This window comes from Rattus norvegicus, chromosome 20, assembly GCF_021556685.1.
Source record: "Rattus norvegicus strain SHRSP/BbbUtx chromosome 20, alternate assembly SHRSP_T2T, whole genome shotgun sequence".
Lineage (NCBI taxonomy): Eukaryota > Metazoa > Chordata > Mammalia > Rodentia > Muridae > Rattus > Rattus norvegicus.
The window spans coordinates 24,285,910-24,309,486 of NC_141553.1; positions in this window are offsets into that span (position 1 = coordinate 24,285,910).

Consider the following 23,577-nt stretch of genomic DNA (forward strand, 5'->3'; position numbering starts at 1 on the left):
TTCATAATAGACACAAATAATATAAAGTACCTCGGTGTGACTTTAACCAAGCAAGTAAAAGATCTGTACAATAAGAACTTCAAGACACTGAGGAAAGAAATTGAAGAAGACCTCAGAAGATGGAAAGATCTCCCATGCTCATGGATTGGCAGGATTAATATAGTAAAAATGGCCATTTTACCAAAAGCAATCTACAGATTCAATGCAATCCCCATCAAAATACCAATTCAATTCTTCAAAGAGTTAGACAGAACAATTTGCAAATTCATCTGGAATAACAAAAAACCCAGGATAGCTAAAGCTATCCTCAACAATAAAAGGACTTCAGGGGGAATCACTATCCCTGAACTCAAGCAGTATTACAGAGCAATAGTGATAAAAACTGCATGGTATTGGTACAGAGACAGACAGATAGACCAATGGAATAGAATTGAAGACCCAGAAACGAACCCACACACCTATGGTCACTTGATTTTTGACAAAGGAGCCAAAACAATGGAAAAAAGATAGCATTTTCAGCAAATGGTGCTGGTTCAACTGGAGGGCAACATGTAGAAGAATGCAGATCGATCCATGTTTATCACCCTGTACAAAGCTTAAGTCCAAGTGGATCAAGGACCTCCACATCAAACCAGACACACTCAAACTAATAGAAGAAAAACTAGGGAAGCATCTGGAACACATGGGCACTGGAAAAAATTTCCTGAACAAAACACCAATGGCTTACGCTCTAAGATCAAGAATCGACAAATGGGATTTCATAAAAATGCAAAGCTTCTGTAAGGCAAAGGACACTGTGGTTAGGACAAAACGGCAACCAACAGATTGGGAAAAGATCTTTACCAATCCTACAACAGATAGAGGCCTTATATCCAAAATATACAAAGAACTCAAGAAGTTAGACCGCAGGGAAACAAATAACCCTATTAAAAAATGGGGTTCAGAGCTAAACAAAGAATTCACAGCTGAGGAATGCCGAATGGCTGAGAAACACCTAAAGAAATGTTCAACATCTTTAGTCATAAGGGAAATGCAAATCAAAACAACCCTGAGATTTCACCTCACACCAGTGCGATTGGCTAAGATCAAAAACTCAGGTGACAGCAGATGCTGGCGAGGATGTGGAGAAAGAGGAACACTCCTCCATTGTTGGTGGGGTTGCAGACTGGTAAAACCATTCTGGAAATCAGTCTGGAGGTTCCTCAGAAAATTGGACATTGAACTGCCTGGGGATCCAGCTATACCTCTCTTGGGCATATACCCAAAAGATGCCTCAACATATAAAAGAGACACGTGCTCCACTATGTTCATCGCAGCCTTATTTAAAATAGCCAGAAAATGGAAAGAACCCAGATGCCCTTCAACAGAGGAATGGATACAGAAAATGTGGTACATCTACACAATAGAATATTACTCAGCTATCAAAAACAACGAGTTTATGAAATTCGAAGGCAAATGGTTGGAACTGGAAAATATCATCCTGAGTGAGCTAACCCAATCACAGAAAGACATACATGGTATGCACTCATTGATAAGTGGCTATTAGCCCAAATGCTTGAATTACCCTAGATCCCTAGAACAAACGAAACTCAAGACAGATGATCAAAATGTGAATGCTTCACTCCTTCTTTAAATGAGGAAAAAGAATACCCTTGGCAGGGAAGGGAGAGGCAAAGACTAAAACAGAGATTGAAGGAACACCCATTCAGAGCCTGCCCCACATGTGGCCCATACATATACAGCCACACAATTAGACAAGATGGATGAAGCAAAGAAGTGCAGACCGACAGGAGCCGGATGTAGATCGCTCCTGAGAGACACAGCCAGAATACAGCAAATACAGAGGCGAATGCCAGCAGCAAACCACTGAACTGAGAATAGGTCCCCTATTGAAGGAATCAGAGAAAGAACTGGAAGAGCTTGAAGGGGCTCGAGACCCCAAAAGTACAACAATGCCAAGCAACCAGAGCTTCCAGAGACTAAGCCACTACCTAAAGACTATACATGGACTGACCCTGGACTCTGACCCCATAGGTAGCAATGAATATCCTAGTAAGAGCACCAGTGGAAGGGGAAGCCCTGGGTCTTGCTAAGACTGAACCCCCAGTGAACTAGTCTATGTGGGGAGGGCGGTAATGGGGGGAGGGTTGGGAGGGGAACACCCATAAGGAAGGGGAGTGGAGAGGGGGATGTTTGCCCGGAAACCGGGAAAGGGAATAACACTCGAAATGTATATAAGAAATACTCAAGTTAATAAAAAAAAAAACAAAAAAAAAACAAAAAAAAAAAGAATATCGACGCCAAATCCTCAATAAAATTCTGGCAAACCAAATCCAGGAGCACATCAAAACAATCATCCAACATAATCAAGTAGGCTTCATCCCAGGGATGCAGGGATGGTTTAATATATGGAAAACCATCAACGTGATCCATTATATAAACAAACTGAAAGAACAGAACCACATGATCATTTCATTAGATGCTGAGAAAGCATTTGACAAAATTCAACACCCCTTCATGATAAAAGTCCTGGAAAGAATAGGAATTCAAGGCCCATACCTAAACATAGTAAAAGCCATATACAGCAAACCAGTTGCTAACATTAAACTAAATGGAGAGAAACTTGAAGCAATCCCACTAAAATCAGGGACTAGACAAGGCTGCCCACTCTCTCCCTACTTATTCAATATAGTTCTTGAAGTTCTAGCCAGAGCAATCAGACAACAAAAGGAGGTCAAGGGGATACAGATCGGAAAAGAAGAAGTCAAAATATCACTATTTGCAGATGATATGATAGTATATTTAAGTGATCCCAAAAGTTCCACCAGAGAACTACTAAAGCTGATAAACAACTTCAGCAAAGTGGCTGGGTATAAAATTAACTCAAATAAATCAGCAGCCTTTCTCTACACAAAAGAGAAACAAGCCGAGAAAGAAATTAGGGAAACGACACCCTTCATAATAGACACAAATAATATAAAGTACCTCGGTGTGACTTTAACCAAGCAAGTAAAAGATCTGTACAATAAGAACTTCAAGACACTGAAGAAAGAAATTGAAGAAGACCTCAGAAGATGGAAAGATCTCCCATGCTCATGGATTGGCACGATTAATATAGTAAAAATGGCCATTTTACCAAAAGCAATCTACAGATTCAATGCAATCCCCATCAAAATACCAATTCAATTCTTCAAAGAGTTAGACAGAACAATTTGCAAATTCATCTGAAATAACAAAAAACCCAGGATAGCTAAAACTATCCTCAACAATAAAAGGACTTCAGGGGGAATCACTATCCCTGAACTCAAGCAGTATTACAGAGCAATAGTGATAAAAACCTGCATGGTATTGGTACAGAGACAGACAGATAGACCAATGGAATAGAATTGAAGACCCAGAAATGAACCCACACACCTATGGTCACTTGGTTTTTGACAAAGGAGCCAAAACCATCCAATGGAAAAAAGATAGCATTTTCAGGAAATGGTGCTGGTTCAACTGGAGGTCAAAATGTAGAAAAATGCAGATCAACCCATGCTTATCACCCTGTACAAAGCGTAAGTCCAAGTGGATCAAGGACCTCCACATCAAACCAGACACACTCAAACTAATAGAAGAAAAACTAGGGAAGCATCTGGAACACATGGGCACTGGAAAGAATTTCCTGAACAAAACACCAATGGCTTATACTCTAAGATCAAGAATCAACAAATGGGATCTCATAAAACTGCAAAGCTTCTGTAAGGCAAAGGACACTGTGGCTAGGACAAAACGGCAACCAACAGATTGGGAAAAGATCTTTACCAATCCTACAACAGATAGAGGCCTTATATCCAAAATATACAAAGAACTCAAGAAGTTAGACAGCAGGGAGACAAATAACCCTATTAAAAAATGGGGTTCAGAGCTAAACAAAGAATTCACAGCTGAGGAATGCCGAATGGCTGAGAAACACCTAAAGAAATGTTCAACATCTTTAGTCATAAGGGAAATGCAAATCAAAACAACCCTGAGATTTCACCTCACACCAGTGAGAATGGCTAAGATCAAAAACTCAGGTGACAGCAGATGCTGGTGAGGATGCGGAGAAAGAGGAACACTCCTCCATTGTTGGTGGGATTGCAGACTGGTACAACCATTCTGGAAATCAGTCTGGAGGTTCCTCAGAAAATTGGACATTGAACTGCCTGAGGATCCAGCTATACCTCTCTTGGGCATATACCCAAAAGATGCCCCAACATATAAAAAAGACACGTGCTCCACTATGTTCATCGCAGCCTTATTTATAATAGCCAGAAGCTGGAAAGAACCCAGATGCCCTTCAACAGAGGAATGGATACAGAAAATGTGGTACATCTACACAATGGAATATTACTCAGCTATCAAAAACAACGACTTTATGAAATTTGTAGGCAAATGGTTGAAACTGGAAAATATCATTCTGAGTGAGCTAACCCAATCACAGAAAGACATACATGGTATGCACTCATTGATAAGTGTATATTAGCCCAAATGCTTGAATTACCCTAGATGCCTAGAACAAATGAAACTCAAGATGGTTGATCAAAATGTGAATGTTTCACGCCTTCTTTAAAAGGGGAACAAGAATATCCTTGGCAGGGAAGAGAGAGGCAAAGATTAAAACAGAGACTGAAGTAACACCCTTCAGAGCCTGCCCCACCTGTGGCCCATACATATACAGCCACCCAATTAGACAAGATGGACGAAGCAAAGAAGTGCAGCTGACAGGAACTGGATGTAGATCGCTCCTGAGAGACACAGCCAGAATACAGTAAATACAGAGGCAAATGCCAGCAGCAAACCACTGAACTGAGAATAGAACCCCCGTTGAAGGAATCAGAGAAAGAACTGGAAGAGCTTGAAGGGGCTCGAGACCCCATATGTACAACAATGCCAAGCAACCAGAGCTTCCAGGGACTAAGCCACTACCTAAAGACTATACATGGACTGACCCTGGACTCTGACCTCATAGGTAACAATGTATATCTAGTAAGAGCACCAGTGGAAGGGGAAGCCCTGGGTCCTGCTATGACCGGACCCCCAGTGAACTAGACTGCTGGGGGGAGGGTGGCAATGGGCGGAGGGTTGGGAGGGGAATAACCATAAGGAAGGGGAGGGGGGAGGGGGATGTTTGCCCGGAAACCGGGAAAGGGAATAACACTCGAAATGTATATACGAAATACTCAAGTTAATAAAAAAAAATAATCAAAAAAACAAAACAAAACAAAACAAAACAAACAAAAACACAAACAAACAAACCAATATACAACTCTTGTTTTAGTGACATTGCCTCTTATATACTATGGACTTTCTTATCTTAAGTTTGCATGAACTAAAAGAGAAAGCATCATCCTGAGTGAGGTTACTCAATCACAGAAAAACATACTTGGAATGCACTCATTGATAAGTGGATATTAGCCAAAATCTCAAATTACCCAAGATGCAATCTACAGACCACAGGAAGCTCAGGAAGAAGGATGACCAAAATGCAGATGCTCCCACTCCTTCTTAAAAGGGGTAAAATATTCATAGGAGGGGATATGGAAGCAAAGCTTAGAGAAGCAACTCAAGGAATGGCCATTCAGAGCCTGACACCCATGTGGCTCATATATGTACAGCCACCAAAACTAGTTAAGATTGACGAAGCTAAAAAATGCATGTGGAAAGGCACTGGACATAGATCTCTCCTGAGAGACACATCCTGAGCACGCCCAATACAGAGGTCAATGCTAGCAGCAAACCACTGAACTGAGAATAAGGCCCCTTGGAGGGAATTAGAGGAAGTATTGAAAGAGTTGAAGGAGCTTGCAACCCCATAAGAACAACAATGCCAACCAACCAGAGCTTCCAGGGACTAAACCACTACCGAAAAACTATACATGGGCTGACCCAGGGCTCCAACTGCATATTTAGCCGAGAATAGCCTTGTTGGGGCACCAGTGGAAGGGAAAGCCCTTGGTCTTGCCAAGGTTGGACCCCCAGTGTAGGGGAATATGGGGGAAGGCAAAAAGGGGGATGTATAGGGGGAATACCCGTATGGGGAGGGGGAAGGGAGGAAATGGGGGCTTATGGACAGGAAACCAGGAAGGGGAATAACCTTTGAAATGTAAGTAAAGAAATATATAATAAAAACTTTAAAAAAAAAGAGAGAGAGAAAGCACCCACTCCTGTAATCCCTTATCCTCCTGAAAAATCACCAATGAGAGACATCTGATCTCTCTAGCAATATCGGTCTACTGTGAAGATGACAGACTGTGTGTTATAGGTTAGAAAATTAAAAGGCACATCATTTCTTTGGGAATAGTGCCTATACCAAGTGGCATCAGAAGCATTTGAGCAAAACTGTTTTGAAATGGAAAAAAAAGGAAATAGTCAGTTATAACTGGGGAAGAAAACTTTATTGACAGGAACAATATTGATAGCATCTCTGTTTATCCAGCTACTCGCTTAGGTCCCGACTGCAGCAGTGCATCACTATGAGATGAAAAAGTCCTGGTTTGAATGGGAGAGAATTATGGGAGGCAAAGTTCTATAACAGCATCACTGTTGATAGAGTTGCACATCCTGGAAATAATTTTCTAGTGGTTGGTCACTTGTATAATGAGCCTATGTTACAAGAACATCTCAAACTAGAACCTATACATTGAAGCACTAACCTATTTCCTGATTAAACCTCAATATGCTATAAATACTTTTATGCAGTAAAGAATTGCTCTGAGGATTGAAAGAAATAAAAAAAAACTGAGTCGTGAGAGTGAAACAACCTTTATTCTTTTTCAGCATAATTATTTCAGTGTACTCCCTCGCCCAAATGTTGATAGTGTTTTCTCGGGTCTCATCCTAGGAATTGTATTTCAAAAGAATCAAATGACTATAATTGATGAGAAAAAAATGTTTTCTACAGAATCACATCAAATATACCTACAATAAAATAATTTACCGTGTCATCAGCTTTTGTCCTTTATTATAAAATAAACTAAATAATGTGCTCAAGCTAATACCATGTCATGAAAACCAAATTTGTAATCGATAACATCCACTGTGGTAAGTTACAGGAAAGGTAATCAAAGCTTTATGATGTTTGAATTAAATTAGTTACTGAACCCCAAAATTAACTCCATAAAAGCAATGTACAGACGGATGGACTGTAACTGAAAATAGCCAACTTTTTCTCCAAGAATTCCCTTGTCTGATATTTGAACATAAATTTAGTTAAGATCTTAGATTTAATTTCCTGTATGTAAGAAATATGTGTGAAAAATGTAATACAATAGTGCACTTTAGCAAAACCTAAAAGCAAATTGGTCATTTCTTTTTCACTAGTTCAATAATTGAAATCAAATCTCTTCTGGACCAAAGGAGACTTAAAAGGCAATATTTGGGGTCAGAGAATTGATGCAGAAGGTCATAGCACCTGCTGCCAACCGAGATGACCCTTTCATCCCTGGATCCTCATGGTAGGAATAGAAAACAAATTTCTTCAAGTTGCCTTCTGACCTCCACACAGATGCTATGGAACACATGTGAGCATGAAAACAGGCACACACACACACATGCATATACACACACACACATACAGAGAGACAGAGAGAGAGAGAGAGAGAGAGAGAGAGAGAGAGAGAGAGAGAGAGAGAGAGAGAGAGAATAATGTAAAACATATGAACCTAGTTATCTTTCAAAATATTGTAGAAAAACATTTCAGGAAGGTTGGGAAAATTTGAATATAAGCTGCACTTTAGATGATATTAGGAGCTTTTTTCTAGAAACTTTTGCACCGTTAAGAGCTCTTTAAAGTCACAAAAATGCCCGCTGCAGCAAACATCACATTGCTTCTTTTCAATTTTGTATATATGTTTTACCATGGGTCAAAAGTTTATTTCTAATCTATCATAAAAGCTTTTCATTCCATAACCTAAGATTCTCCGTGAAGATAAAAACTTTATGATGGTGTAACTTTCACTCATGGCCCGCTGTGCCACCCTTGGATTTTGAGGCAAGAAAAAGAGTTAAGAATGTGAAACAAGGCTGCTTTGACCAGTAGTCTAAGGTCTTTCAGAAGAATCTGTGCACTGTGCAAGGCTGACTTGTGAGACTTTAGGATTGTGTAAAATTCTACTCTTCTTCATCCTTGAGAGTTTTCCCAGTTTATCTGTTAACTCCAACACCTGCTTCAACTCTAGTTTGGATTCAATTGATTACATTTGCATGTTTAGTGACTTTTTTTTGACTGAAATTTAGTCATTATAAAGTTTCCTTTGGTGACTGCTAGTTAATTTAATATACATATGTGTACTCGTGGGCTTAGTTATAATATTCTGTTCATATCATTTTAATCCTTTCAGGTTTAAATTTTTTCAGACTGATCACAGGACTTCATCTGACCTAACTCTTTTTTTTTCCATCTTTATTAAAATGAGTATTTCTTATTTACATTTCGATTGTTATTCCCCTTCCCAGTTTCCGGGCCAACATCCTCCTAGCCCCTCCCCCTCCCCTTATATCTGGGTGTTCCCCTCCCCATCCTCCCCCAATTACCCAGGCTGCCTGGTGCCACATCTCATGAGTTTTCAGGGACGTCTGATAACAGCAGGTACCCTTCTCTGTCTCACACTTATTATCCCTCTCCTTTTCTTTCCTTGTGAATTTTTTCCTTGGCCACAGGCAATTTCCTTACAAGAATGCCTTACTAGGCCTCAGTTAATTACTCAACAGGGAGCCCCTGCATAGTTACAAAATTCTTGCTCTGTGCTCCTGTCTCTGATACTCTGTCCCTAGAATTTTAGCTATGTTTTCTCATCCAAGATACTTATTAATGTAGAGGATTTCCCAGCTCTTTCCAGGCTCCCCTCATTCCCGTACAGTGACAGCAGTAAGTGGAGGGAACCATAAGTTAAGTCTGTTGCTTTGTTTGCTCACAAGATTTATTGCCCTTTATTGGCTGATAGTCTCTTGGGAATCTTTTTATTTCTTTTATTCAGTTCTGGGAATTCTTTTTGTATTTATTCCCCAAAAGAATACTCTGAGCACTATTTGTATACCTTGCTTCCAAAGTTAAGTTCTCGACAGTAAAATTTTGTTTCGTAGAACATTGTTCATGGAGCGAAGCCTGGTCCTTATTATTAGATTAGCATCTACAGACTCAATTGTACTATTTGACTATAAAATGAATATTTTGCTAATTTTATAAATGTTTGATTTCTACTTTTAGTTATCATATGTAAAACATAAAAGACAATTATGTAACATATATGGTATATCTCCTGACAGTGATTTAACATATGATAAATCGTGGAGCTGAAAAGCATAAGAAACATATAAGAAAGTAAGGTTTTAATTATTGGGATGTATAGATGTAAAGCCTTTAAAAACTTAATTTAAATACTTTCAATTTCAATAAATTAGCCAATAATATAATTTATATACCATAACATTAAGAATATGCAGTCTAAAGTTGGAATAATGGAAACTCAATTTACTATTAAGTTCTTTGTGCTTTTATTTCCTCAATGAATATGTTTTAAAACCAACAAAATAATCTAAAAAATAGCTTACATGAATAATCTAGTGAAGAGTGACTATTTGGTTTCTAACAATGACAATGTTACTGTGCTAATCCAGGAGATTGCTGTCTAAGCAGGTTAGGGGAGGTGAAAGACCAGGTAAGAGCCTGTGATTGGGCAGTGAAACAGAAAGACGGGCTGAGAAGTTTAGAAACGGGACAGAGAGTACAGAGAGGGGGAGCCGGAGAAAGGAAGATGGAGGAGGAGAAGGATGACCCAGATCCATGTGGCTTTAAATAGCCACAGGTAGCTATGAATATCTCAGAAGGGATGAATGATTACAGGATAATCTGTCTTATCGAGGTGGGCAGTTTATATCAATATCAATTGGCTCTGAGTTTTATTGTGCGGACTTTTCGTGGGGTGAGAATTTACTGATATCAATCTGATTGATAAATTACAAGCCTCAAGAGTTTTGATTTTGCTGGGTTATAGAGGTTTGTGACAGCTAACCACAAGATAGGCACAGAGCTGACATGGTAGGGACACTCCTTGGGAACTTAACGAGATGGGTGGTCGCTGCTGGGGCTAGCCAGGGAGGCAGCAGGACTGCTGAGGTCAGAAATTAGCTGGCCCTAGTGTGGGATGGTGCCGCCATATTTTATGTGTCCCACTACACAATGCTACGTTCAATTCATTTTTCTCATCACATGTATTAGCAAGACTCGCTACTGATAATGCATGTATCGTGCATAAAGTGTTATTCAAAAGAAAAGAACATTCTTTACAGTTTCAGTTCCATAAGCAATGTCGGAAAAGTCTTCAAACACTGTTAATGTGGGTAGACATGGCTTTCGGTTCGGAAGACGTTACAGTTAGAATGCATTAAATTTTTGATTGAAAGCAGTAATAAGTTAGTTAACAATAAAGAGAATGGGAATAATTGTCAGGAAGAATTTTTATTCATCTTGTGGTTCTACATTTGATACACTAAGACAGTTTATATAATATTTCTTTTTTAAAAAAATAGATTTTTTATTCTGTATCTTTAAATAATGAATTTTAGTTACTTTATTTATTGTTATCCATTGGGGAAACATTTTTTTAAAAAGTTTCTATGGAGATGTGTCTGCAGTTAATTCTAAACCATCAGAGCTAAGTGCTGGCAGGATGGATTCTGGTACTGTTTCTAGGAAAATCACCTGGGTTTTCTATCTTTTAAATATTTGACTTCTCTCGCCTGCCTAAAGGCAGTCTAGAGATTCCGCTGTTATCTTACCGTTGATAAGTTATGTTAAAGATCTGATAGCCAATAGCTGGACAGGAAGTAGGGGGCAGAACTTCCCAGTGACACGAGAAAAAGAAAACGGACATGGGAGAATCAAGGTGGACACAAAGGGAACGGAAAGGACCAAAGCAGGGTAGAAAGCAGGGTAGAAAGCTGGGTAGAGCTCACATGGCAGTTGTGGACTGCAGAGATCAGGTTAGGTTAGATGAGCAGGCTAGGAGACTGCCCAAGCAGAAGGCTTAAGCCTTAAGGTATATACAGAAGTCTCATATCATATTTATACTGCTGGCAGATCCAAGAAATGATGCTGTAGGAACCCTTCTTCCCGACAAATCTGCCTCCTTCCTCCATGATTTTTTTCTTAAATTCCATGTATATGAATACATACCTGCATTATATACATTCACTATGCATGTACAGTACCCCGAAAAGCAGAAGAGGGCATCAGATCCCCAGAAATTGAGTTACAGAAACTCACTGGGGTGCCGGCAACAGAACCTACAGCCTCTACAAGAGCAGCAGATGTTGCCAAGCCATGAGCCGTCTCTCTCTAGTCCACTGTGAATGCTTTTCTCTAAACTATTCTTCATTGAATTTAATTATGGTAGCTTTCCTAACCATGGGGGGATAGTGTTTACCCAGCACAGGCAACTTAGGGATGACACGGATAGCTACAAAGTGAGCTTTTCTGGGGTTTCTATTTTTCTTTTATAGGTGTAAGTTCACCTAGCTTTTATAGTTCTATATTATCAAGACTATCAAAAGACAGAAACCAACATGATTACAAATCAATGAAAATAACAATATGATGATATCTTTAAAAAGAACTTAAAGAGTTTTTAAAGTGTGGGAAAGAAAACTATCCAAAAATCATATAGGATGTGCTTTCAACATTCTGTCCTTATAAAGAATGATCATACTCAGGCTCAAATGAAAAAAAATTTCTATTCCTGTGATAAATGAAGTAGATCTGGACCCAAATAATAACAGAGAGCTATTTGTAGGATGCTTAAGAGTGGGTACGCAAATTTTATATAAATTTTATGTAATTATTTAAACTTGAATAATTGAATTTAATATTCTATTGCAGTTTTCAAACCAGTTTATACTTTAAACGGTGGGGAGCTTTTTGAAATGCTGAATAAAATTTAAAATATCTGCTTTCATTTCATTAAGCAGGAATCAGAGAAATTTGTATCTTTGGAAATACAAATACCAAATAAAACTGTCAAAGGTATAGTATACTCTGTTTTCCCACATATGGCCTGCAGTCAGATCCCTCACGAGGGCACAACTTTGTCGAAACCGAAACCATCAGAATAAATCCATGAAGCTTGAGCCTCTCGAAGATTATTTTACTTCTTCATTTATTTATTTATTATTATTTATTTATTTATTTATTTATTTTTTGGAGCTGGGGACTGAACCCAGGGCCTTGAGCTTGCTAGGCAAGTGCTTTACCACTGAGCTAAATCCCCAACCTCAAAGATTATTTTAAAAACTCACCCTGTTATGTCCTAGCTAAGTTAATGAATGCTAGCTTCCCCGAGCTCTCAACGTTCTCCTAAGCATAGAGCAACATTGAACACTGAAAGTATCTACTCATTTAGCCCCTCTGTGGGTCTCCGGAGGAACAGCTCTTCTCATATTAGGAGATCCCGTGTTAATCAGAACTCAGAATTTGCAGTGGAACAAGCTGATTCCCTTTACAAAATGTGCCTCAGTTAAGTCATTTGGCTCACGGCAGTGAACAGGGTACCATTTCTCGGTTTATTTAATCCCAACATTGGGGAGGAGAGGGCAGGGAGATCAGTTCATCCTTGGCTACTTTGAGGATGATGGCTTGCAACATATGAGTCTTCATCTGAAAAAGTAAAAGAATGAAAATTCTGACCTGTCCTTGTGAGAACACAATGTACTCCTACCTAATGAGAGAGAAATTTGAGAAATAAAAGATAGGTAAATGCTGATTCCATATGAGGAATTATTTTCTAGCACATTTTATAAGTACTGCATCTGGCTTTTTTTTTTATACAAAATGTTTATTTTCACTGACAATTTCACGATAATTTGAAAGGCCGGCCATATGCTCAAAGATATAGTTCATGCTTTATGCTCTTGGCAAGATATTTATAACTAAATTCTTCCCTTAGTTTTTAAAACCAGAATGCCAAATAACTCTTTCAGTGTTCCAAAGTAAATATAATGACCTTTTAATTTGATTTTTGTCATATTAAAATAAAGCACCTATGAAGAACTGCTTAGTGATACCCAGGAGTGGGGATGCCTTGACACCCATGATCTTCTTTGCATCTTGTCACTTTCTCCATTTCAATAACAATCTGGCCAGAAGTTAGTCTCCCAGACAGTGCTTTTGACATTTAAATTTTTTTTTGTTTCTGTTCCTGGTATCTTCTGAAAGCCAAGAGAGCCAAGTACAGATTCAACTTTACAGTGTAGATGGGAAACAATTTTCAGAAGAATGCCTCCCAAATATCGGTGTGTAATCATGTGCCGTCTTCAGAGGCAGCCATGCTGGATGCTCTCAAACAGAATGCTCTTTCTCCTGGCTTCTGGTTTTGTGCCCTCAATGTGTGCCTTTGCCTTGTACATTTTATGAGAATAAGCAACAAACAAGGACCACAATATGGACTAGTATTCGTTCTTAACTTCAGATAGAGAGTAGTGGGAAGTTTTCTAGGATAAACATTTTGTTTCACAGAGCATATGTATTTTCACAAAAACAACTAGTCAACAGCAAGACGCAGTGTAACCAGCAATTTCACAGGTAAAAGTGAATAGACTTGTCTTTTTCAAGGGCAGGTGGCATGTAGCTATTTAAGGACATTTCTATCACTTCTGATTTCTTCTGAGTGCTTATCAAGAATAAGTAGAGAATTTCTGTCTTCAAATGCAGTTGAGATCGAAATACAGACATAAAAGAAATATTTATTCAAACATTGCAGTCATTGATTTTTTTGAAAATTTAGTTCCTTAGACTAAGGTCTGTTACAACACACACATTTTGTTTCATGTTTTGCAAATGAATGGTTAGTAATCTGAACTAATCCCATCCTTCCAACCAATGATTATGCTCTGCCCTCTGAATAATTTACTATTAAATTTAAAAACACATTTTCTGTACTAAGGATTGAACCCAGACCACCTTAATGCCAATCATTAGTCCTGTCAGTCAGCTACATCCAAGCCATAAGAATTTTTTTAATGAAATGTACATGTGGGCACACACTCACACACACACAAATGCACATGGCCATTATTTCAGAAGATAATATATAACATGTTTTACTGTGTATATCTGACATATTGTTGGAGCAATCAATATTTCCATGCTGTGGAAACAGCCAATGTATTTTTTCTTAATTTTATGAATCTGTTTTGTACTTCTGTATTATTAATTGATATGAAGTTCATCATGTAATCTAATTCTTTTTTTAACGTCACTACTTTATCAGAGGTTGATGTATAATATTTTAGTAAATCCATAGTTTTCACTACTTGCCAGTACCATGGGTAAGCCACTTGCATTTTATTAAACTCTAAACTAAGTAATTCATGTTTTTTGAGGAGAGAATTCCTTAGCAGGACATATATATATATATATATATATATATATATATATATATATATATATATATATAAAACTAAATTGAATTTTCCAATATCTCAGATTTATAAGATATTTACAGTAAATGCATATTTTGCACCCATGATTTAAGAATATAGTAAGTTCCAATGAAGGTGAACCTTCACACTACCATGCTACGAATTGCGGAGCTACTTCTGAATGAGAATAACTTTTTCCCATTTCCCTGATCACTTTTACTCTGCTACTCTACTCTGTGTTGCTCCAACAATAGCCTGTCAAGGATCCCATTTTACTTTTCTGGTTTCTGTACTTACTATAAGCTGTGTACTCACATCTGAAGACTTGGGGCTAGATACCTTCAACAAGTAAGAGCAGGCACCATTTGTCTTTCTGGGTCTGGGTTACATCACTCAGTATGATCTTCTCTAGTTCTACCCATTTACTTGTTAAGTTTCTGATTTCATGTGTCTTTATCTCTCAAGAGTATCACAAAGTGTATAGGGAGCAAAATTTTATTATTTGTCAATTGAAGAACAGTTAGCTTGTTTCTAGGTCCTAGCTGTGAATAGAGCAGCAGTGAACATAGCTGACCAAGTATCCATGGAGTACGATGCCAAGAAGTGGTGTAACTGAGTCACATGGTAGATATCTTTTTAGTATATTGACAAACCTTCACATAATTATCGTAGCCGTCTTTCTCTTTAAATGTAGGGTTTCTTCATGGTCTGAAGCTGCCAAAGAAGTTGGACTGGCTAGCCAAAAATTCCCAAGGATCAGTCTGCCTTATTTTAGCAGCCCCATTATTTTGTTGAATTGTTTTATCAATTTCCATCTGTACATTCAGGTTTGCCTTACCTGTGGGCCTCTGTGACTTCCTGACAGAATTACTTTGATATCAAAATAATATTTTCATAAAAAGTAACTACCAAACAAATGGTGAAACTTAGCAATCAATACATGTATCTATTATTATTATTTACTTAAAATTTACAAGTATAGAAATGAAAAGAGAAAGGGAGAAAAAAAGAAATTCTTGCCTGCTTTACCAAACACCATGCAGATACTGGTAACCCCAGGCTATGAGACTACTCATCACCTAAAAACAAACCTTAAGGCTCACCCAGAAGTTCCCATTAGCACCATCTTCCTTTGGTGCCATATCCCAACCTACATCTCCAGCAGAAGAGTCCTAGTCTATTATTATAGGGAACCAAAGCCAGTAGTAGGAACCCCAGAAACCAAGCTGGTACATAGAACTTTAGAAGTCACACAGGTACCCGGAACCATACCATATGCCATACCAGTATGCCAGTTCCTAAAATCCCAGAAACCTAGAGGCAATGAAAACATCCCAAATCTCAGAAGTCAGAACTTTCACAGGCCAGCAAAACCCCAGTGGAGGCACATGGAGTAGACCTGTTGGGTTACTAGAACTAAAGGTAACTCAGGCCAAAAACCAGAGAAAAACAAACATCAAGGGAAATAAATATTAGTTTATCAAATATACACTCAGAAATTGACACATAAACCTGGAAATAAAAGCAATAAAGAAAAGAAAACCTGAGGAAATCCTGGATAGGGAAAACCTAGATTAGTAGGCAGGAACTATAAACACAAACATAACCAACAGAATACAAGAGATGGAAGACAGAATCTCAGGAATAGAAGATACAATTAAAGAAATTGATAGATGGGTTAAACAACATGTTAAATTTAAAAGATTCTTAACATAAAAGATCCAGAGTCTGGGAGATATGAAAAAATACTAAGAATAATTGAAATAGAAAAAGGAGAAAAGGCCAGCTCAAAAGTGCAGAAAATATTTTCAACAAAATCACACACACAAAAAAAAACTTGTAACCTAAAGAAGGAGATGCCTATAAAGGTAAAAGAAGCTTACAGAACAACAAATAGGAAAAGAAAGTCTTCCTTTATATAATAATCAAAACATTAAATGTACAGAACAAAGAAAGCATATTAAAGCTACAAAGGAAAAGGGCTAAGTAACATGTAAAAGCAGACTTATTAGAATTACAGTCTACTTCTCACTAGAGATTCTAAAAGCTAGAAGGATCTAGACAGCTATCTTGCAGATTCTAAGAGATCACAAATGTTAGCTCAGACTCTTATACCTAACAAGAATTTTCATTACCATAGAAGGGAAACAAGATATTCTATGATAAAGTCAAATTTAAACAACATCTACTCACAAATCCAGTCCCACAGTATGTGCTAGAAAGAAAACTCCAACTCTAAGAGGTTAACTCTACACACACACACACACACACACACACACACACACACACACACAAACTACCAGTACCACCACCACCATGAATAACAAAATTACAGGAATCAATAAAACTTAGTCATTAATATCTGTTACTAATAACCCCAATAAAAGGACGAAGAGCTGACAGAAAAGTGAATCCATCCTTCTGCTGCATACAAGAAACACACCTAAACATCAAAGATAGAAATTACCTCACATGAAAAGGATTGGAAAAAGATTTTCCAAGAAAATAGACCAGAGAAGCATGTGGCTGTAGCCATTTAAATATCTAACAAAAGAGACTTAGAATCAAATGTAATTAAAAAAGAAGGGGAAACATACTACATATTCAAAGGAAACATCCATCAAGATGACATTTCAATCCCGAATCTCTATGCCCCAAACACAAAGTCACTCATATTTGTAGAAAGAAACATTACTAAGGTTTAAATCACACATGTAACCCCAAATGATAATAGTGGAAGACTTCAGCACCCTACTCTCACCAATGAACAAGTCATTTAGACAAAAACTAAACAGAAAAATAATGGATGTAAGGTACTGTGACTCAAATGTACCTTACAGATATCCACAGAACATTTCACCCAAACACAAAAAATATAACTTCTTCTTAGTACTTCCTAGAACCTTCTCCAAATTTTGACTGTATACTCAGTCAAAAAGCAAGTCTCAACAGATAAAAGAAAATTGAAATAAACCCCTGTATTCCACAGATTAAAACTGGACTCAACAACACCAGAAAGTACAGAAAGCCTGCAAACTCATTGAAAGTGAACACTCTATAGTCAATAACCCCTGCAGAAATAAAGACTTCCTAAAATTCAAAGAAAATGCATGTACAGTATACCTAATCTTACAAGAAACAATGAAAGCAGTGTTCAGGGAAATGTTCATAGCACTAAGTGCCTTCAAAACAAAATTAGAGAGATCTCATACTAGCAACTTAACAGCAAACCTGAAAGTTCTTTAACAAAAAGAGACAAACACACCTGTCTCAGTCAGGGTTTCTATTCCTGCACAAACATCATGACCAAGAAGTAAGTTGGGGAGGAAAGGGTTTATCCAGCTTACACCTCCATGTGGCTGCTCATCACCAAAGAAAGTCAGAACTAGAACTCAATCAGGTAAGGAATCAGGAGCTGATACAGAGGCCATGGAGGCTTGCTTCCCCTGGCTTGCTCAGTTTGCTTTCTTATAGAGTCCAAGACTACCAGTCCAGGGATAGTACCACCTACAAGTGGCCGGGTCCAACCCACTTGATCACTAGATGAGAAAATGCCTTACAGCTGAGTATCATGGAGGCATTTCCTCTATTGAGGCTCCTTTCTCTGTGATAACTTTAGCTTGTGTCAAGTTGACAAACAACACCAGCCACTACAATACCCAAAATGAGTAGATGTTAGGAAAAAATCACACTCAAAGCTGAAATTAATAAAATAGAAATGAATCCAAAAGAAATCAATGAAACAAAGAGTTGGTTCTTTGAGAAAATTAGTATGATAGACAAATCCTTATCCAAACTGAATGTCAGAGAGAGAATACCAAAATAAACAATGTCAGAAACTAAAAGGATGTCATAATAACATAACCAATGGTATCTAAAGAATGATTAGTTCAAACTTCAAAAATTGTTACTCCACAAAACTTCAAACTCTAAAAGAAATGGAAAACTTTCTTAATAAATATCACTTACCAAAGTTAAATCAAGAACAGATAAGTAATTTAAATAGACTTAAAACCCCCAAGGAAACAGAAGCAGTCATTAAAAGTCTTCCTAACAAAACAAAGCAAAATTATTCCAAAAAATAGAGGCAGAAAAAACATTTCCAAAATTTAAATGAGGTCACAGTCTCTCTAAAACCTAAATTAGACAAAAGGTAACAAAGATAATTAAGACCAATTTCCCTCATGAACATTGATTCAAAAATAATAAATATTTGCAAACCGAACAAGAAAGCATCAAAAAGATCATCTACCATTGTAGACTGCTTGTTCTCCTGCTAATTAGATTCCCCCAAAATCTGTTTTCAGTGTCTTCCATGTAAGACTAAGGGACTCTGCTCCCAGTTGGTTTTGATTAGTAAATAAAGTTGCCAGTAACCAAAGGCTGGGAAGGGATACAGAGGCGAGACTTTTAGGATTCCCAGGCAAGAGACAGTGGAATAAGGTAAGAGAAGAGCTGCCAGGAAAGGAGGAGACACAACACACGGAGAGGTGCAGAAGGCAGAGAACATAGCTATCATGTAGGTGCTGGTGAACACAGCCTGAGAAGGCTGTGGGTCTGGATAAACAAAGATAGAATATAGGATTAGTAAATAATAACTCGAGAATATTGGGGGGAAAGTGGAAAGTGGATTAGCTACATAGAGGCTAGGAAGTGGCCCAGTCATTGAGCTTTTTAGGCATATCAAAATATAAAGGGTGTGTGCTTGTGTGTGTGTGTGTGTGTGTGTGTGTGTGTGTGTGTGTGTGTGTGAATTTCATTAGGGAATCCAGAACATTGGGGTGGGTAGCAAGGAACACAGGAACAGGCCACCACGACTAGGATCAGATTAAATAGCCTTAATTGGATACAACTACATACCATGATCATGTAGGCTTTATCCCAGAGATACATGGATGGTTCAGAATATGAAAATCTATTAGTATAATGCACCATATAAGCAAACTGAAAGAAAAACAAAAACACACAATTATCTATTTCAATGCTAAGCATAGCCTTTGAAAAAATGGATGACCCTTTCGTGTTAAAACCTCAGAGAGAAAAAGGTTCAAAAGACATACCTAAACATAATAAAGACAATTCACAGCCAGCCAAGAGGCAACATAAAATTAAATGGACAGAAACTAAAGCAATTCAGGCTCTCTATCTCTTTAACATATTACTTGAAGTTCACCATAGAGCAATAAGACAACTAAAGAAGATCAAGAGGATACAAATTGGATAGGAGGATGTCAAAGTATCATTATTTACAGATGACATGATAGTATACTTGTGAGCACAAAAATTCTACATGGGAATTCCCACAAACACCTTCAGCAAAGTGTCTGGATACAAGATTAACTCAAAAAATTTTTTTCAGCAGTCTTCTTACATTTTGACAATAAAGGGCTGAAAAGGAAATCAGGGAAACAGCAACCTTCACTATATAAAATACATTGGTGTAATTCTAACCAAGTAAGTTAAAAACTGGTGTGGCAAGAATTTGAAGTCCCTGAAGAAAACAATCTAAGAATCTAAGAATATATATATATATATTATATATATATGTACATATATAATATATTATATATATGTGTTTGTGTGTGTGTGTGTGTATCAGAAGATTGAAAAAAAGCTCTCATGCTCATGGTTCAGTATGATTCTCATAGAAAAAAATGGCTATCTTACCAATAAGTAATCTATAGATTTAACAAAATTCCCATAAAAATTCAAATACAACTCTTTACATACTTTGAAAGAACAATATTCAACTTCATATTGATAAATCAAAAACCCAGGATAGCTAAATAATCTTGTACAATAAAAATCTTCTCTATGTATCACCATCCCTGATTTCAAAGCTCTACTACAGAGCTTGAATAATAATAATAATAATAATAATAATAATAATAATAAATAAAAACATATGATATTGGCCCAAAACCAGACAGGTGGATCAAATGAATTAAATCAAAGACCCAGATGTAAGTCCACATGTCTATGGACAACTAACTTTGACATAGAAGCCAAAATTATTAAATGAAAAAAAGAAAGCATCTTCAACAAATGGTGCTGATTTAACTGAGTGTCTTCACATAACAGAATACCAATAAATCCATATCAAGCACCCTGTACAAAATGGAAGTCCAAGTGGCTCAACAACGTCAACATAAAACCAGATACACTGAACATGATAGAAAGGAAAGTGGGAAATAGCCTTGAACAGATTGGCATGGGAGACAACTTCCTGAACAGAACAGCAATAGAGCAAGCCTTAAAATCAACAATTAATAAATGGGTCTTCATGAAACTGAAAAGCTTTTATATGGCAAAGAATACTATCAACAACACAAAATGGCAGCCTAGAGAATGGGAAAAGATCTTTACCAATTCTATATCTGACAGAAGGCTAACTTCCAAAATATATAAAGAACTCAGGAAACTAGACATTAACAAGCTAAATAATTCAATTTTAATTTGAGGTACAGATCCAAACAGAGAATTCCTAACAGAGGACTCTCAAGTGGCTGAGAAACCCTTAAAGAAATGTTCAACATCCGTAGCCTTCAGGGAAATGCAAGTCAAAATGACTCTGAGATTCTGTCTTATACCCATCAGAATGGCTAAGATCAAAAACACAAGCAACAGTTCATGCTGGTGAGGATGTGGAACACCTGAAAGACACGTAGATTGCTGATGGGAGTGAGAGCTTGTACAACCATTTTGGAAGTCACTATGGCAGCTTTTCAGAAAGTTGGGATCAAATAACCCCAAGACTCAGCCATACCGATCCTCAGCATATACCCAAAGGATGCCCCATCACCCGTTCACCCATATTCATAGCAGCTTTATTTGTAATAGCCAGACACTGGAAACAAACTAGATGTCCCTCAACCTAGAATGGACAAAGAAAAAATGGATCATTTACACAATAAAGTATGATTCAGCTGTTAAAAATAATAACATCATAAAATTCACAGGCAAATGGATAGAATGGGGTAAAATAACATTCGGAGTGAGGGAACTCAGACCCAGAAAGACAAACACAGTATGTATCACTTATGTGTGGATAGTAGTTGTAAAAGATGCTACAATCCACAAACACAGAGAAGCTAAGTCACAAGAAATGCTCAAGGTGGGGAGGGGTGCATGAACCTCCCTGAGAAAGGGCAATAGACTAGATATTACAGGTTGGGAGATATTAACAAGTGGGATCTATCTGGTGTGCGAAGGATGGAGGAGAGACAACTGAATTGGGGGCATCCTAGAATCTAGCTAGAAACCTAGTGCAATGAAAATCCTCAGGAATCCATGAGGATGACCCTGCCTAAGACTCCTAAAAATGGCCCCACTGTGCATTGGGTCCTGAGCCATCATCTCCTGTAAGCAGGGAAGACTCTCAATGGAGAGATTAGGATACTAACCCAGCCACAAAATCATCCACCTACAATTTGTCCTAACAAGAACTGCTGGGATAAAGGTAGCACAGACATTGTGGGATTGGCCAACCAACTGCTCCAGCTTGAGACCAATGCCAAGAGGAAGCCCACCCTGACAATGCCTAGAGGATCCCGAGGCTAGATAACCCAAACAGAGACCTAGGATAGAACCAAACAGGACTGGCCAGAACTAAACAACAAACAAACAAACAAACAAGCAAACAAGCAAATTAACGAGATGACTCCTAATAATAGTCTTCTGTTGTACTCATAGATTGGTGCCTAGTCCAGTTTTCATCAGAGAGGCTTCATCCAGAAGCTTCTACAAACAGATAGAGAGAACTACAGCCAAACATGAGGCAGAGCTCCAAGAATCCTATGGAAGAGGAAGGATGGTAGGAGGCAGCAGGGTGAAAGACACAAGAAAGTCTACATAAACTCACCTGTGCTCAAAGAGGCACACAAGACTTTAATGGCAACCAGGGAGCCAGCATGGGACTGACCTAGGTCCTCTGCCTCTTGGTTACAGGTGTGTAGCTTGGTCTTCTTATGGGACTCCTGAGTGTGAGTGGGAGCTCTTTCTGACTCTTGCCTGCTTTGGGGACACTTTTCCTCCTGCTGGATTGCTTTGTCTAGCCTTCATACAAGGGGACATGCCTGGTCTTACTGCCAGTTGATATGCCAGGTTTTGTTAATTTCCATGGTAGGACTGACCTTTTTACAAACAGAAACAGAGAAGGAGCAGAAGCAGGAGGATTGGTGGGTGAGTAGGGGACTAGAAGGAAAGGAAGGAAGGAGAAACTTTGACAGGGATTTAAAAACAAATAATAAAAAACAAATTCTTCATGTATTTCAATAACTATCATGGTCAATATCAGCTCCTACTAACTTTAAATACATTATATTCTTTTTTCCTTTACTCTGTGACTTGAGTATCAGTGAATAAAGAGTCCCCCCACTGAATACTTGCTTTCTCTGGACTAAAAATACCAATATCACTTTAAACTGGGTGTGGTGGTACATGATTTAATCCTAGCCCTTGGGCGGCAGAGGCAGTCTGATCTTTGTGAGGTTTTTTTGTAGAACCAGCCCAGTCAACAAGGGAATTTTCAGGACAGCCAGGGCTGTTACACAAACCTGTCTCGAATCCCTCTTCCCCGCAAACAATGCCAATGTCTGTAAGAGGTTTAAACTTCACACTAACTTGATAATGATATATGTCTAATACAATAATCAGTAATCTAGGTGTGAAACATAATAAAAGCCAATGACATCCTATTTGAAAAGAAGAGACTTGATTATTGCTGTCTTAGTTTGTTTCCTGATGCTGTGATAAACACCACAACCAAAAGCAGCTCGAGGAAGTGAGGCTTTGTTTCCACTGTAGTTTATAAATGACCGGTCATGTGCAGTAACTCAGCCAGTAACCTGAAGGCAAGAACTGAAGCAGAGGGGTCTTAGAGCAACAATTCCCAACTCTTCTACATATCAGATATCCTGCATATCAAATATTTAGAATTCACAACAGTAGTAACACTACGGTTACAAAGTAGCAAAAAAAAATAGATTTAAGATTGCGATCACAACATGAGGGACTCTGTGAAAGGGGCGTAGAATTAGAAAGGTTGAAAACTGCTGCCTTAAAGGAACAATGTGGACTGGCTTGCTCCCTATAGCTCTCTCACTCTGCTCTTTGGCATAACTCAGAACCACCTGTTGAGGC